Source organism: Gossypium hirsutum, chromosome D08 (assembly GCF_007990345.1).
Source record: "Gossypium hirsutum isolate 1008001.06 chromosome D08, Gossypium_hirsutum_v2.1, whole genome shotgun sequence".
In the NCBI taxonomy this organism is placed as follows: Eukaryota; Viridiplantae; Streptophyta; class Magnoliopsida; order Malvales; family Malvaceae; genus Gossypium; species Gossypium hirsutum.
Genome location: NC_053444.1, coordinates 61,277,864 through 61,295,458, shown reverse-complemented (window position 1 = coordinate 61,295,458; position 17,595 = coordinate 61,277,864).

The window sequence follows — 17,595 nt, the reverse complement described above, 5'->3', positions numbered from 1 at the left end:
ACCACTTAATCGGGGAATCAGCACTTAGCAACCCCTTGGGGGAATCAGCACATAGCAACCCCTTTTTATTTTAGAGATACGGTGGATATCGCACTTAGCACCACCAATGAACTGGGGAATCAGCACTTAGCAACCCCTCGGGGGAATCAGCACATAGCAACCCCCTTTCACATTTCAAAGATACGGTGGATATCGCACATAGCACCACCAATGAATCGGGGAATCAGCACACAGCAACCCTTTATGTACAACATACTTCGGCTTATTCCAAGTGTTCAACCCATAAATCATATATTGCAACCCTTTACCACCTTTCCCGATTTAACAACATTTTTAGGATATGGCCAAACATTTATTTTAATTCCAAATAAATCTCAACATATATCAATTAATGTCAAAATAATACATCAAGTCACGTGTTTACTTACCTCGGTGCAAAATATCGTAATTTTGCACTTCACTCCACTATCTTTTCTTTTCCTCGTTTGAGATAATCTTCACGTCTTTCTTGATCTATAATAGCAAATTTAACTCATTTAATGTTCACATTCATTAAAATAATCCACCACCCAACTTTTTGAAAAATTACAATTTTGCCCCCAAACTTTTGCATAATTACACTTTTGTCCCCAAGCTCGGAAATTAAACTTCATCACTTATTCTTAGGTTTTATGACATGCTGAACATTTTTCCCTTCTATGGCAACATCAAATTCTCACTCTAACATACACTTATGAACAATAATTATTTTTACCGATTATGCCTATTTACCCGTTTTCGCTTAAAATCGCTTAGCAAAAGTTGTTTAACATAATTTATAGCTTCATATTCCACCATAAAACAGCAAAATAAACACATTTCACCTATGGGTATTTTTCCAAATATGAGCCCTAACACGAATTATTGCTAGAATAAGCTAAACCGAGTTACGAGGATTCCAAAAATGCGAAGAACATTAAAAACGGGGCTAGGATGCACTTACTATGAGCTTGAGAAAGCAAAGAAACCTTAGCTATGGCTTCCTTCAAATTTCGGCAGCAACTAATGAGGAAGATGATGATTTTTGTCATCTTTTTCCCATTTTATTTTTTTTATTACCAAATGACTAATATGCCCCCACTTAAAAAAATCTATTTCTCTCATTTCTTATGTCTATTTTTGTCCATCAACTAACTAATGGTCTAATTACCACATAAAGACCTCCAATTTAAAATTTCATATCAATTAGATACTTCTACATATAGAACTCAACTTTTGCACTATTTACAATTTAGTCATTTTGACTAAATTGAGTGCCCAAACGTCGAAATTTTCGAACGAAATTTTTACGAAAATTTTCCGTGAAATTGTAGACCATAAAAATATAATAATAACCATATTTTCCCTCGTCGGATTTGTGGTCCCGAAACCACTATTCCGACTAGGCCCAAAATCGGGCTGTTACACTATTATAATCCATTTCCTTAAAAAAAATTGTGTTTGCCCAAAAAACTTTGAATGCCATAGAAAAATATTGGTTAACCAAGATGGCTTTTGCTAGACACACCGTCCAAAAGATAAAATATAGGTTATGTTCAATTGTGGACCTAGCAAAAGCAAACAAATGATAATACAAATATTTTGAAATTTAAATACTAATTTAAAATGAGAATCATAGTTTAAAGATATTTTATGCAATTAACATTTTTCATTAATTACTAATATAAATAAGAATGTTCACAAACAATTACTAATAATTCAAGTAATGACACAAGTTATAATAGTTATTCTAATTACCATTGATAACAAAACAACATCTTTTCATCTTTGCAAGTGAGACACATAGACAAAATATCAATCCCCCATTTGTGCATCAAATTTACTTCAATAGTGAATATCTTTCTAAAAGTTTCAAGTATGATAGCATTGAAGGTAAGTCATTTTTTGTCTATTCATCTTCATTAAACCTAAATTATTCATTATGTTTTGCATCTCAACTAAAAGTTTGAAGATTGATGTTGTGTCTAATATGATAGCATTGATGGTAAGTCATTTTTTGTTTATTTATCTTCATTAAACCTAAATTATTAATTATGTTTTGCATCTCAATAAATCTCTTTAATGTTTTCTTTTCCCTTTGTGGGTCATTTTAATAAGAAATGACAACTATTGAAATAACATTTGTTTTTATAAATAAATAAAAAACTATCAAATAGATAGAAACGATAAAATAGGAGATGAATATCTTCGATTCAATGATTTTTTTACTATGTTAGCACAAGTGAGAAAGGAGAGTACAAATATTGAGTTACAGTATTATAGAAGTATATTATTGTTATACTCACTCCTTTCAGACACACTATTTGAATGTTCATTCTTCAGAGACACTTTTCAGATAACTCCTCAAGAACAATCTTTTGAACACATTTTCTGCATCCATTCCTCGGCTACATACCCATGTGGATCTCGCACGTTAACTGCAACTTCTAACGTCAACTTCCACGTCCCACCTAAAGTGATTAATAACGTGTCCAACCGCCACCCTACCTAAACCTATGATGGAAGACCACTTGGCCAACTTGCCTTGGTTTACCTATAGGAAGATGACACATAACACATTGGGATAATAACTAAAAGTATATAAGCATTTAGCCCTAACCAAAAAGGGCTTTATGTGTGTATAACACCCTATACCCGACCTAATCATCGGACCTAAACTATAAGGTGCCATATTCGTTGTCGAAGCAACTATAATTAAATTTAATATGACTCACACCATCAACCATATACAAATAAGAATTATAAGCAAAAATACAACAAATATTCATTATCGGGTCTTGTACGAGCTTCCAAAAGCTTTAAAGTTAACTTGAGATCGAATTAGGATTGAATTGTAAAGTATTCAAATTACAGGGTTAACGTCATGACGTCACATTTCCACGTTGAAACATCATCACATAGTTTGTCACGTTACGATGTCAAGCCACTCAACGTCATAACGTCACTTACTGTTTTGGCCTCGTCAAGACAACGAGGTTCTTCGTCTCAACGTGACATTATAGGTCATTTCTCATTGTGACGTGGTACGTTCGACATCGCAACATCACATATTATTTCTGCAAATCTTTTTCTTTCAAATCTACAGTTTTTAAGCAATATCAAACGTAAATCAATCTCAACATCCTTCAACCACACATATATTTCTAAAACATTTCTAAAACATCTAATATTGAATTGTACCTCTATACTCACATATAACTATTCATTTCTTTTTCACCAAATTCCTTCAATTACCTGATCAAGTTCATTAACAAATCTAACATTCACAACCTAATGATGCAAGCTTATAAATGCTCATGCATATCAGTTTAACCATGTTACAATTTCATGCCATATATCTTAATAAACTAAAGCAAATATAAGTTACATTTATATATATACATACATCAAACACACACATATCATTACTAGAACATCAAAATGCAACATTTACTCATAGGTATCATTTTATTTCAACAAAGCTTAACATATTAGGTACATGCCAACTAGAATATGAAAATTTCACACACATTGCTGAGTTGGGTTCGAATTCTAGATACTAAGAAAACCTCCTCACGATCTACCAGGAGTCTAAATTACCTGTGCACAAAGAAAACAAAATCGTGTGCTGAGCAAATCACTCAGTGGTAATTATACAATTCAAATCAATATAAACAAATTCATGCAAAAAATATGTTCAAATCATATTTTAACTTGTGCCAATTTATAAACATACTACCACTTTCATATATCTATGCTTATATTTATTTTAACTCAACAATTCTTTATGCATACATATTAAATTCTCATATAACATTTAATTTATTAGCATTTAGTTCATTTCTATATCTATTCTTGAATAATGTTAACTATTCAGTTATTAGCATAACAATTAAATTCATCAATTCCTTTTTCACTTGAACACTTCAATCATTTCCGAGCTTGATAGCTTTTTTATACATATTTGGCCCCTAGGGTTCGTTTTCAACTCAAATCGAATAATATCACATTTCATATTTCCATCACATTGCATTTAATTATCATTTAACCAATTATTATATTATTAACCCTATTAACCAGACATGGGCTTAATACGGATACACGGATCCGTCACCACGGGTTGCTTGGCAACGATAACGCTATAAAAGATATATAATACCATTTTGGATTACTTGGTAACAATGATTTTCTCAGCTCGATCAGTCTGTCACTCTAGGTTGCCCGGCAACGATAACTCAAAGCATAATATCTATCACCCTAGATTGCCTAGCAACGATGGTTTTACTCAACACTCTAAACCTATAGTATATCAACTATAACCGGCATAGTTCAAACAGTTAATAGGGTACCCAATTTCCAATTTTGTTATACAATTCAATTTATACCTTAACATGCTAAATTAATAATCAATGTATCAATTAAACACATATTATAACATGTACCACCTCAATTTTTATACCAATTGTATATGTATCAAGCAAGTCATGAAATTTTCTATTCTATTCAATTTAGTTTGTCACACCCCGAAATGTCAAATTTGAGTTGGAATGGTGAATTTGGGGACTAATTTGAAAAGCTTACAAATTGAACGGGTTCTAGTGGAAATAAGAAGAAATGGCGGACCGGTTATGATAAGGTTGGACTTCAACCTTGGTTCTATTATATTTGAATTAGAAAGTTTCCTAGTTGGATACATAATGGTGATGGATATGCACACTTGGCTATTGGAATTGAAATTAGTGAAAAAAGTGCGTGAGTAGTATATAAGGGAGAAACATTATTCTCTGGTGTGGTTCTTTCATTTTTTCTGTTATTTTTTTCATCTTTTTCATTAGTCTGGATTGAAAAGGAAAAAGATTAAGGAAGGATTTGCATGAAAGAAGGTAGCTAAAGTTTATCCATAAGTAGCTGATGATTTCTCAAACTAGTAAGCTTCTTAACCTTTCTATGTTTCTGGATTCAAGAAAAGGGAAGAAAGTTAAAGATTTCAGCTATCCATCGATTTTGTTCCGTTTTGGACAAAATTGTAGGTAATCATTATTATGGCCTTTGCATGCAAACAAATTTTGGTTTTTATGATGATAAATTATCTTTATTGGAAATTCTGAAATGGTTGTTATGTTTTGTAAGCTAGAGGCTCGGGTAGCAAGAGAAAAGCTAAGTTGATGGATTTGGCGTCAACCTCTAGGTGAGTTCCAAAACTCAGGCCTTAGATGGTTATTCATTTATTTCAGTATCATGTGTTGAGCATGTTGGTTGGGAGTTGTGTAAATGATGCGTCAATTTATAGTTGAATGTTGTGTAAATGGTGAGTTACTTTATAATTGAATATTGATGTATCGTGAGGCCTATTGTGTTGATAAGAACATGCATGAAATGTTTGGCGTAATGTGTGTCATACATGAATAGTGGTATTGGTTGTTTACTTGTGTATGAATTATGCAGAGTTGTGGAGGGTAGTCGAAGTGTGATTGAGATGGAAGACAGAGAAGGGAATATGATATGTGATTTGCCCCGGTATGGCATGTAAATGCAAAACGTGATTGGTGAATGCCCTAACCTTGCGGGGGAACACGTAAGTGTTTGAATTAACAAGGATGATTTACGGAGGTTCGGGTGAACTATATTGAAAATGAATATTGCTAATATGTGGCTTTGGCGGAGTTTCGGATGGATTGTACGAAAAAAGGTGCACACTAATATTAGAGCCCTTTATGAGACGTATGAAGGCCTTTATGGGTGGTAAAGGACTCTATGGAGTCAAACTTTGAGCCATATGAATTAATGCAAGTCTATGGCCATGGTAAGAATCGTAGAGGTTTGCGAAACAGATCGTGTTAAGGATTTGCCCAACTTGCCTAGGTGGCATTATCCAATGGAGGTTCACCAGATAAAATCGCTATGTGGATATGTGTATATATGTTCACATCTATGTCTTTGCAAATATGGGATCCACTTGATAAGTTTGCCAAGAATGAACTATTTGTTTATGCGAATCCGTATGTGCAAGATATGACAATTTGTTAGGACTATCTTACATATATGATTTTGCAAATAAGGGATTCACTCTTAAAGAATCCACCTACATGTTATTTATTTCTAAAAGTGAACCACTATGAATGGGTTATCTATTATTGTGAGACAAAGGCAAGATACGACAGTTCGCTAGATTGGTCTGTTTGATTAAGATGAGTTGGTTTTCTTTATTAACCCGTAATGAGGGATCTTTTTTATGAATCCACTGGTATGTTTCATAAAGGATGAATTCGCATACTTGGGTCTGAAACATGAATCCATGAGGATTGTACTATGAATCTATTTCCATTGGGGCAAGCTACTGTTAGCAGGTTGCAATAAGAACTATCTGCCAAGATCCATCTTATTTGGTTATCTATGATGTGAAGACTACGCAAATGAGATTGGTGAACTGTCCTAATATAGACAAGTCAAACGTGAATGCTAAGCCATGAAATACAAGCATGCTAGCATCATGTTGATAAGGTATGGAAAACTCACTAATTTCAGTTGAACTTGCATATGTGTTATTATGTATTGTAGGTAAAAAAGGAAGTTCGAGAGTTCGTAGAGGGACCAGGCCAAAATTCGTCGTACTTTGGCAAGTTTGCTTCTTAGTTGTAATATACATACAGCAGGGCGACCTAGAGGCGGAGTCTCAAGGTCAAAGTCGTGTTTATAATTAGCTTGATAAGAATATTATTTTCAAAACTAATCAAATATTCAACATGTTTAAGCTACCTTGTAAAATATTTTGTATCTTAGTTTAAAGTTTCATAATCAAATTAAATTCAAGTATATGGCAGGGTCAATTAGATATTTGTGTTTTAATAAAAATTGTATTAAGTATGAATGGCAAGATATATATATCGATAAATGTGTAGTTAAAATTTGGATTTAGAGCGTAGCACCCTGTAGCCCGGATCCGATGATTGGGTTGAGTATGGGGTGGTACATAGTCCCTACTTCGATATTCAATTTAAAGAATATCATTTTAGCTTAAGCAATGATCAATAACTCACTCCAAATCCATATAAGGCAAAATGATATAAATATGTAGAAAATAAATGGTTCCCAAATCATAAAATTACAAACTAAAAATTCCGAGCTATTTGTCAATGACTTTAGATTTTCCTTTCTCTCTCGACAAATCCAGGTCAACGTTGGCTATGAATTAACTTAAATAAATAACACTATCAATATTAAGCTAATTCACAATCAATTATCAATTTATGCAAATTTTACAATTTATTTAATTTAGTCCCTAAAATCAAGACTAACCTAACTTTCTATTTAAAGTTCCAAATTAAATTCCGATTTCACTATTACTCATTAGAGACCACCTATTTCTTATTTCTACAGCCAATTTTACATTTTATTCAATTTGGTCACTAATGTACAAATCTATCAATAATGATTTACAATTTAGTCCTTTTCTTAAGCTAAGTTTAAAATCTATCAATTTAACTCCTAAAAATTCAAGAAATCAACAATGGCAACTTCCTAAAACTTTAACAATTTTACAAATTGGTACATAGGCTAGGTAAATCAAGCTTCCATGACCTCAAAAACATAAAAATTACAAGAAAATGGATTAATTTGCACATACCAATCACGGTTGAAATCTTCAAACTTCTTAGGTTTTCTTTCTTCTTCTTTTTTTTGTTTTGGTTTAGAGAGGAAAAAGATGATGAAATGTTTTCTTCCTCACTATCCCTATATTTTAAGTTATTAAATCTTAATTTAATTAAACTAAAATTTATTTTAATCAATTAATGGACATATAACCTTACCATCCACTAGTGTATAAATTAGCATGGTGTGGATTTATTCACTTGTGACGTTCATAGTGTAGCATACCTAAATCCTGAGTGGATTGCAGATTATGTATGTGTGACTCGTACACTTTGATGTAAGTAAAAGTCTGAGTTCAAATATATAAAGAACCGAAAGCTGATGCATTGAGTGTACGACTTCTGTAGTATGTAGCATCATTCACAATAGTGGAATTCATAGCTCAAAACATAGGTAAATGATATTCTCTCATTGGCATTACATGGTTGATGAAAAGTAAACGTGGTCACGGGTTGTTCGTCTTTGTGATGGATGACTTGATCACTATTTGATAATGATTGACTTTCCATAAAAGAAGGTGTAATGGTTACTATGATATAAAATAGAATCATATTGGGAGAACAGATATTATCCCAAAGAGATCAAGAATCATATTGGATGAGAACTGAGTAGTTGTTATCGTAATGGTATGTCGTTGGGGAGAGCTTAGTCACGATGCTATAGTGGAATGACTTCGTGACTAAACGAGTTTATAATTAATAGGTGAAAAGCCGTAACTTAATTATAAATCATTTGAATCTCAACTACATATGTCCAATCTGTCCCTCCACCAGCTTGTTGAAACCAGAAATGAATTGCATGTTTAAATAGAAATAAATAGAATGAATAGGAAAAGTGAAGTAGGAAACATTCAGGAATGATTATGGTTTTCTCCGAAATAGAAAAATAGAAATGGAACTAAAAATGGAAAATATTCATTTGCAATCCTATATGGATTACTTAAAAAATAATTAGAGGAATTAGTTTATGTTTTTTGACTATTTTGAATGCCAAAAATAAAAATAAATCATTCGGTCATAGTGAACATGTTGAGTTGTGAAATATTGAACATATTTTTGCGAAATTTTACAAAGGGCAAAATCATCAAAATTTTACTAGGAAAAAATAGGGATGAGAAAATTGTTTTATATATAAATATTGAAGCTTATTTTGGGAAATAGAAAAACTGAATTGGGTTGGATCACATTACAGAGTACTAGGTCAAAAAGGCCTAAGAAGTACTCATAATTTGACCCGATGTGAGAGAGGCCCAAAAACCCCTCATGGACATGAAGGGGGTGGCAACCCTAGTAGGAATACTAGGGTGTGTCGTCCACCATATTCCTATTCTAAGTAAGATATTGTTTTTCTATTTGAAATAAACCACTACAACTCAATAAGGGTTTTACCTTCTCTTTCTATAAATAGATAGCACCGGTAGAGCTATTAATACAACTTTGAGATATTTTTATTTTTTTCAAAAAATAAAGAGAATTTATTCTCAACTATTACATATATTCTTTCAGAATAACAATTTTACCGGTTTCTATTAAAAAAAGAGAATTTTTGTTTTCACCCCAAAAAGAGAGAAACCTTTTTCTAGTTCTGTGTTTTGATTCAATTGATTCGAGCTCACACTCGAAGTAGTTCGTGGTACGAGAATAGTGGAGAAGATTGTTTGATTGAAAGCCAGAAACAACGAACATCTACTAAGCCGAAAGCACAGGTACAAATTTGATTAAGGTTTATTGATATAAATATCACAAACTGGGTCAGTTTTCAAAATTTTAATTTTCTGCTGTGTAAGAAAGCCATTTTCAAACCAGGATTTTTCTAACGCACAAAATGTATAAATACATGGAAAATAAGATCGTAATGGCTTCCGAGTTGAGCTTGAGTGTTGGATGCTTGACTGTGAAATTTCTTTAACTTTATCTGAGACCTGCACACGGAAACAAACAAATTCGTACTTTGAGTAAAGTATACTTTGTGGTGCTAACATAATTTGAATTCAATCATAAACATAAGTAAATCATATATAAACAACTAGCTACCAAACATAATATATTAATTAATAACTAAATCGTTACCAATTTCAATAACACGTATATACCATGGAACTAAATAATTCATTATTGTACGATCATATTTATTTCATTTAGATGTTCATTTACATGATAAAAATCCCAATACACCCTTAGGGTATTGGCATCTGAATAATTATATCCAAATCATATTTCATATTAGCATTAATTTCTCATTTCAATTACATACGTGTTCAACATTCTATTTTGACATTTTAGTCCCTATTAATGATAACTAATACTCAAATCAATCCACCATCACACCAAATATGCACCGAAGTGCTAATTGAGCATAAGTGCACCAACCACACCAGAATCGCTTGTACCCCTAAGGTATTTGAGCTGGTGATACGTTCTTGACTCTCGAGTTATTAGAGAATTATCACAATATATACACGCATAATACTAAATCTCCTAACTAAATAAAAACCTTATGACATGCCAACTATACCCGTGACTGTATTCAACAACGTTAATTAGGCAATATCTCGTTATTAAGTTTCAAATATCAACAAGTACTCATATATAATTACGATCATTTCAATAAATGATTACAATTCACGTATTCAGGTATATATGCACCTTTCAACATAATCACATAATTTATTTACCATTTTCGAACATTTAACGAATCAACATCTACATATAATATTATTTAACGAACTTGAATTATGACAACACAAACCAAGATTATTCACTAGTCGATGGCTTTAATCTTCCCTTTGTCCCGAGAAAATCCCACTGTCATCTTTAGCAATTTTCCAATGGAAGCTACTGCAATGGTGAAGTTTAAACAAAATATTCTTCTTTTCTTTCTGTAATTTGGACCACAAGAGTGGGTGAGTAAAATAACCTTCTCTCTCACTTACATTTCATATTATATTTTGATTTCTAAGTTAATTAAACTAATTATAATGCTAATTTAATGGATTAATTAGCTTAACAATTGTTAGTAGGAAATGATGACTTCATTAACCATTAAACATAGTTCATCCTTTTATATTTGGTTTAGTTATTAATATGCTCTTAGATTATTTTGTAAAAATAAAACGCTGGTAATGACAATATATCACAAAGAAAAGAGAAATAAAGAACACACAGATTTTTACGTAGACACCCTTTAGGGAAAAAAACCACATGCAGAGGAGAAGAAAATTCACTATATCAAATTCGAATGATTACAAGAGGAGTTTCGATTATAACTATTTATAGGTTGAAAAAACCTAATTCTAATCAAAGTTAAATATATTGTGCTAATAAATGCTAAATATATCATACTCATAAATACTAAATCTTCTAGAAAGAAGATATATTTTGTTTAACTTGACTTGTAAGCAATCTCTTAGAATTTGGGTCACGCAACTCTAGCAATCTCCACCTTGACACGAATTCTCAACGAATAAGTTTTTCACCTCTTCCATAAAACCCCTTAAGGGTTTAACTTCAACAATGAACACCAACCAAGTCTAAGTAATGCTCAAACTTGGTTATAGGAAGTGACTTAGTCATCATATCTGCAGGATTTTTTTGAGTACTAATTTTGCTCATAAAAATATCACCACGAGCAATAATATCTCGAACAAAATGATACCGAACATCAATGTGTTTTGTTCTCTCATGAAACATTTGATATTTTGTAAAGAAAATGGCACTCTGACTGTCACAAAATATTGTACTGATTTGAAGGTCTTCATTGAGTTCACTAAAGAGTCTCTTCAACCAAATAACTTCTTTATAAGCCTCAGTAATCGTCATGTACTCAGCTTCAGTGATAGATAAAGCGACTGTAGTTTGCAAAGTGGCTTTCCAACTGATTGCACAACCTCCAATTGTAAAGACATAACTTATGAGAGATCTTCTTCTATCAAGGTCTCCAGCAAAATTAGCATCAACATACACAATGACTCCATCTCTAGTTCTTCAAAACTGTAAGAAAATATCAGTAGTACCTCGTAAGCATCTTAAAATCCACTGAACTGCTTTCCAATGTTCTTTATCGGGATTCACCATGTATCTACTAACTACACTAACTGCATAAGATAAATCTGGACGTGAACAAACCATAGCATACATGAGAGACCCCACAACACTAAAGTATGGAACATGTGGCATGTACTCAATCTCATCATTTGATTGTGGAGACAAAGTCAATGAAATTCTGAAATGGACTGTTAAAGGAGTACTAACAGGCTTAGCACTCTACATGTTGAACCTGCAAAGCACTTTCTCAATGAACCCCTTCTGACTTAGGTACAATTTACTTGTTTTTCTATCTCTAAGAATCTACATACCAAGTATCTTCTTTGTTGGTCCCAAATCTTTCATATCAAATTCTTCATTTAGTTGGGTCTTGACCTTTCTTATCTCTCATTTATCTTTTGTTGTTATCAACATGTCATCAACATAAATGAGTGGATACGTAAAAGAACCATCACTATTTTTCTTAAAGTAAACACAACTGTCAAAACTACTTTTTTTAAATCATGAAAAGTCATAAAGGAATCAAACCTCTTGTACCACTATCTTGGTGACTGTTTCAAACCGTAAAGGGACTTTTTTAGCAAGCAAACATAGTCCTCTTTTTCTGAGACTGCAAAACCCTCTGGTTGTTGCATGTAAATATCGTCCTCAAGTTTCCCATGCAAAAATATAGTTTTTACATCTAACTGCTCAAACTCCAAATCATGCATAGTCACAATACTAAGCAAAGCTCGAATCGAACTATGCTTCACAACTGGGGAGAACACATCTGTAAAGTCCATTCCTAGAATTTGACTGCAACCCTTTGCAACAAGCTTTGCTTTATATATGGGTTCTTCAACTCCTAGATTCCCTTCTTTCTTTTTAAACACCCATTTACAACGAACAACCTTTTTACCTTTAGGAAGTTTTGCAATGTTTCATGTTCTATTTTTGTGGAGTGATTCCATCTCCTCTTGCATAGCAAATATCTACTTTTCTGAGTCTTCACAACTAATCGCCCCAGAATAATTAGATGGCTCTTAGTTTGCATATATATATATATCTTTAGCCACATTTAAAGCATAAGCAACTAGACTAGCCTCGGCATAGTTCTTTGGAGGTTTAATTTCTTTTATAGTTCTATTTTTGGTGATAGAGTATTGTGGTAAAGAAGCAACTCTATTCTGAATTTTTGTATTGGCTTGAGGAGTCGACTCTGTTGTAAATTCTGGATTAAATCTGATGCTCCACCTACTTTTGATTTTCTTTATTGAAAGAGTCTTTAAGAGATAAGTTAGGCAGCATAACAGTTTCATCAAAAACAACATCTCTGCTAATCACAACTTTTCTATTTTCAGGACACCATAACTTATACCCTTTTACACCAGTTTTATAACCAAGAAAAACACATTTAATGGATCTCGGTTCCAATTTTCCATTATCAATATGAGCATACACAAGACACTCAAAGATCTTTAAATCAGAATAGTCAGCAGGATTACCAGACTATACCTCTTGTGGAGTTTTTTTCTCAATGTCAACAGATGGATATCGGTTGATCAAAAAACATGCAGTAGAGGTTGCTTCAGCCCAAAATGACTTTGGTAAGTTGGCATTTGACAACATACATCGAACCTTTTCCATGATCATTCTATTCATTCGTTCTGCAATACTGTTTTGCTGTGAAGTATGACAAACTGTCAAGTGTCTCACGATCCCTTCAGACTTGCACAATTTATTAAACTCATCAGAATAGAACTCTAAGATATTGTCTGTGCGGAGGTATTTTATTTGTTTTCCCATCTTTTTTTCAATCATAGTTTTTCAAGACTTAAATGTGAAAAACATATCGCTTTTCTGCTTCAGGAAGAACGCCCAAATTTTTCTGGAAAAATCATCAATAAAAGTTAGCATATAATTAGCTCCACCTCTCGAAGGCACTCTGGATGGCCCCCACAAATCAAAATGAATATACTCCAGCATTCCCTTCGTGTTATGGATTCCTCTAGTGAATCGAACTCTCTTTTGCTTCCCAAAAACGCAGTACTTACAAAACTTTAGTTTGCAAATTGCTTGCCTATCAAAAAGTCCTATTTTGTTCAATTTTGTCATGCCATTCTCACTCATATGCCTTAGGCGCATATACCAAAGTTTAGTAATATCATCATCTAACAAGGAAGAGGAAACGACAACTGCATAACCAGTAACAGTAAAACCCTGTAAAACATATAACTTGGCAGTCTTTCTCTGCCCTTTCATCACAATGATGAAACTTTTGGAAATCTTCAAAACCCCACTTTCAACTGTGTATTTGTACCCTTTTGAATCAAGAGTATTCAACGAAATTAAATTCTCTTCAATTCTGAAACATGTCGCACGTCACTAAGTGTTCTGACAATTCCGTCAAACATCTTAACTTTAATCGTTCCAACACCTGTAATTTTACACGAAGTATTATTTCCCATCAAAACAACACTTTCAGACACTATTTCGTAAGTTGTAAACCAATCCCGATTGGGACTCATGTGAAAGGTACAACCCGAATCAAGGATCTACTTATCGCTCACTTTAGAATTGTTGATAGAAGCGAGTAGAAGTTCACCATCACTGTATTCTTTTACAACATTAGCTTCAGCGAAATTTTCTGGTTGTTTTCCCTTTTGATTCGCAACCTCCATTTTGATCTTATTCTATAGCTTATAACACTCAGATTTAATGTGTCATTTATTCTTGTAGAAGTTACAAGTTTTACCTCTGTTTGAAGACTTCGATCTACCCTTAGATTTACCTCGAGGATTTCGTTCCTATGTTATTCAACGATCATCATCAACATTCCATTATTGTCTCCCACGAACAATGAGACTCTCTCCCTTAGATTCGAATTTAACCACAAGATGCTTCATCTTATCATACGAGGTCAAAGAATCATAAATCTCATCAATTGTGAGAGACCCACAGCTATATAAAATTGTGTCTCTAAAGGTTGAATAAGACGGGGGCAACGAACAAAATAGAATCAACCCTAGATCTTCCTTATCATACTGAACCTCCATGGCCTTCAAGTTTGAGAGAATTTATTTAAACACTGTTAAGTGTTTGTGCATAGACGCATCTTTCTCCAAACACAGCTTCATATGTAACTTGCTGGTTAGAGTTTTCGACATACATATTTATTCCAACCTCTTTCATAATGCAGTGACGGTCTTTTCCTTCATTACATCCTGTAAAATTTTGTTAGACAAATGCAGATGTAATTGTGTTAACGCATTTCGATCCTTACGCTTATTCTCTTCATCTGTTAATGTCGAAGGCATATTATCTATCCCTAGCAGGGCATCTTCTAAATCCATTTGCGCAAGAAGTGCTTGTATCTTAATCTGCCATGATGCAAATCTGGTGTTGCGATCCAACAGCAAAATTTCATACTTCAAAGATGTCATTACCATGATCGAGATGAACAACCCAGAACTCGGATACCAATTTGTAAAAATAGAACGTCGGTAATTACAATATATTGCAAAGAAAAGAGAAGTAAAGAACACATAGATTTTACGTGGAAACCCTTTCGAGAAAAAAACCACAGATAAATGAGAAGAAAATTCACTATGTAAAATTCGAATGATTACAAGAGGAGTTTCGATTACATCTATTTATAGGTTGAAAAAACCTAATTCTAATCAAAGTTAAATATATTATGCTAATAAATGTTAAATATATTATGCTAATAAATGTTAAATATATTATACTCATAAATGCTAAATCTTCTATAAAGAAGATATATTTTGTTTAACTTGACTTGCAAGTAATCTCTTAGAATTTGGGTCACACAACTCTAACATTTACCATTTAAGACACTTACTAATTCAAGAATTAAATTTCCGTTTATTTTAGTCATTAACGATTAATCATTTTAATTCAATAACACATACTAATTCGACATTTTCAATTCCCACTTGACTCATAGTTATTCTGTTTTAAATTATCTATTAACTTTATTTAATTAATTCGGTCCAAAATCAAATTTTATGACACCGTTAGAAATCGGGTTGTTAGTCTCTCTCTTATCTTCTCCTTCTTCTCCCAACAACTCCATAACCGTCATAATTGGACCACCATGCACGACTCTCCGTTACCCTAAGTAAGGTGAGCCGCCCTACGTCATCGTCACCTCCACTTTATATGATCCCAGCATCAACAGTTATATATGTAATTTAATCACTAACGAAAAGATATTGTTCTCCAAAACTGGTGGAATAAGAAGCATATACAGAATGGTCGTTAATGTATGATAGAAATGAGAGTAAAGAATACTTATAGAAGAAGGGAGGGATCCAAGGTGCAATTTAATAATGAGTGTCGTTTGTGACTGGTAATATAAGGGGAGGGTTGGGTAGGCTCGGTTCATACTCCAAAACAACAAGACAAAAGTATATATTATGTTTTGTTTGGACATAAAGTATATAACATGCTATTAAATTATCATATTCGATAAAAATAATATAATTTTAATTGTGTTGAAGTTTTTTAAATATTTATCGTGATTTATCGATTGAGTCTTAGTTTCGTTGGTATTAGTTTTATTGTCAGTGTAGGCAAACTTAGGTTCGAGCGTATTCGAAGCATGTTTATCCTCTTATTTAAAGGTCGTGAGGGATTATAAGTAAGTATAGGTATGGTATAAAAAATATTTATCTTGAAGTATAGGTATGGTATAAAAAATATTTATCTTGATTTAATTCTAAAATATTTACAATTTTATTATTAATTAAATTGTGTATAATTTTTTTTCTAGTATTTATATAATTTAGTTCTATAATTTAAAAATATATAATAGTGAAGGATTCGCTTAAATTGGTGTAAACACATCATTTCGTATATATTTGTACCAATAATATTTAATGATTCAACCGTTGAATTTATTGATATAATTATATTTATCATGCATGTAAATTTTTTAATTGATCCGATATCTCTATTATATCGACTTAAAATACTATATGTATTAATTTTTATTGAATGGTTGGAAGTTTTTTTACATAAAACAGATAGTTATAAATTTTTGGTTTGCATCAAATTTGACATGCATGACCTAAATAAATAAAAAATAAAATATGATGATTTTACACTAATATAAATGATCCCTACCCTAAAAAGATTAATTAAATAGTATTATAACAATGAGAAATTCATACATCGCTTGGGTTTAAAATTAGTGTGATATTGGTAAAAGTACTACAAAAAATCTTGTACTATATCTTAGATTGCATTTTAGCCTCTCTACTAAAAAATTATAATTATTAAATTTAAAAGGGCTTAATCATTTTTTTAATTTATTACTAAGGATTTTTTGACCTTTTAGCCTTATTAGTTAAAAAAAAATTTTCTAAGTTGCTTCCAATTAAAGAGTAAGAGTCAAATTGAATACATGTGTAAAGATTGGGGACTAAATTTGTTATTATATCTTACATATAAACACCAAATTTTAACAAAAGGACTATTTTGCTCACTCATTTGACGTACAAGGCTAATTTGTCTATTTTTCAATAAAAAAAAACTAAAATGCAATCTTAAATATAGTACAGAAATTTTGTGATACTTTTTATTTTGCGATATTATTTTGGTAACTTCTTTATATAATTTTGGCAACTTTTTAAAACCTTTTAATATAAATTTTCTTATTTTTTGAAATAATATTGATAGTATTTACTATAATTTCGTAATACATTTGTTAAACTTTACTTTTATATATATATAACATTAAATTTAATAAACTTTGATGCAGTTTTATACCAAATTATAAAAATATATATATCTACTATAGATACACCAAAAATAGTAAAAATTAAGTAATAATAAACTTAATTATTATTACGAGGGATAAATATCAAAACTATACATGAAG